Source organism: Austrofundulus limnaeus, unplaced genomic scaffold (genome assembly GCF_001266775.1).
Source record: "Austrofundulus limnaeus strain Quisiro unplaced genomic scaffold, Austrofundulus_limnaeus-1.0 Scaffold7, whole genome shotgun sequence".
Classification (NCBI taxonomy): Eukaryota; Metazoa; Chordata; class Actinopteri; order Cyprinodontiformes; family Rivulidae; genus Austrofundulus; species Austrofundulus limnaeus.
Genome location: NW_013952409.1, coordinates 2,725,846 through 2,727,712, shown reverse-complemented (window position 1 = coordinate 2,727,712; position 1,867 = coordinate 2,725,846). Strand labels below are relative to the sequence as shown.

Here is a 1,867-nt window from a genome sequence, read left to right as displayed (position 1 = left end):
CTGGAACTCCTGTTTCTTCACTCGAGGTGACCCCTACAGTATGTATGGATCACTTGGGTTGTTACCAACATCTGGTGAAAATTTCATGTCATTAGCACCTCTAGTAATATATTTACTGAGAAAAATGGTGACGTGTTCAATACTTATTTTACTCGCTGTATATCGCGATATATTGTGATACTGCAAACAAGGTGATATTCTGCCATTTTTGGTACAAAAAAAACTCAGTATGTTTTATATGCATTTTATTTGTTTCATATTTCACCCATTTTTTCAATTGTTAGACTAAATGTGTCATTAAATAGTTTGATGTTTGTGGTAGCTTTTAGATTTTAATTCAAGATAAAAAATGGTCATCCAATACATTAACAGAAGCATACATGTTGTCCTAATGTTCAGTAAACAGATGACATGAAGTAGGGATGTGGATAAATTTTTAATCCTACACCAACATTAAATCTGACAGTAGATAACAAAAGAACATTTCAAACCTTACAAAATAACACCAAAATCATGTGATTATCTCAAATATGAGGGAAGTTTTTGATGTTTGTTTAGGTGAAATCAGCTCATGTTTTCTTGTTCACAGAAGAACCAATGTGACCTTTGTGACCTTTTCACCTTGTTGTTTTCTATTTTTGCTCATAACTTCCTCAGTGTTCAGGATATCGCCATAAAATTTTAGGAAAATATTCATGTTCTGGTTTTGTAGGAAGCATCATGTTTCCTAAAAACTAATAAAATTTAATAATAGCCAATTCAAAAGTAGCAGAAAAGGTATAAAATAACATTACAAGGCAAACTGYAGCATCAAATCAACTTAATGTGTCTTAGAAAGTAAGGACATTAAAAAAATTTAAAAACCATGTGGACATCTGTTTTGTAAACAAAGCTCATCAACCAATGACAGCATGTTAAATGTGTCAGGTGACGAAGATGAGCATCAACACATTTTGCAACAAGCGCTATTCCGGATTTAAAAAAAACATACTTCGAAATTTCAAATCATTTTCAAATTTGGAACAAGGGCAGATAAAATAATGTTCTTCATGGTGGCTTATATCTTTAAGGGCTCACTAAAAAAAACTTGGGTGTTTTACTTTGATCCTATTTTCAAAACAAATGGTCTATTCAAAAACGCATCAAAAATTAAAAACTCGAAGACGAAGCTGTAGCTAACTACCTGACGTCAGCGCAGTTTGTCGAAATTCGTAGAAATAATGAAGTAGGAGGAAATAAGCAAACACACAGAGCAGCCTTGCAAAATCTGGTCACAGCAGTTTGGGAAGAAAATGGCAGCATCTGCTGACGAGATGTCAACATCCCCACATGGATCTGCTACAGTTTGTGTTCTCGGCTGCCATGGGGCACCTTCAGGGGAGAGAACGAGTACGTCGGTCATTTCAATGCACTGTTTCTCATATGGTTGTTGCATTTGGCCACTTCAGTACTGTCCCTCGGGGACCGCCGTCCGTAACCTGACGGCTGACTACAGTCGAGAGAAAGAGCGTCCTGAACTGGACACTTCAACTTGACTTAAAATACGGACATTCAAGCTAATACGGGACAGTTGGCAGCCTTACCTCAGCTTAGAAAAGCAGCGAGTGTCGGTCTAATTCACTCATATTCAGCCATCAGTGCATGATGCTAATGTTTACTCACAATGCTAATGGCTGTGTCCAAAACGGCAGGCCGGGTCCTCCGAAGGCCGAATTTGTCGGCTGCATACGTCACAGCGCCGCGACGAAGGCCGTCCAAAACTGAAGACTCCTCCGATGCGGCCGACAAATACGTCCTTCCTTTGGCCCGAATCGAAGGACAGGTCCGATGGATCCTTCCCGGCCCAGCGTATCCCATAATGCATTGC

General features: G+C 39.0%; 1 protein-coding gene across 3 annotated transcripts in view; it reads right to left on the bottom strand.

The window, feature by feature from the left end:
- Nucleotides 1-1,867, bottom strand: part of si:ch211-266k8.4 (USP6 N-terminal-like protein) — a 59,689-nt gene that overhangs the window by 786 nt on the left and 57,036 nt on the right. The gene's annotated exons all lie outside the window — the stretch shown is intronic.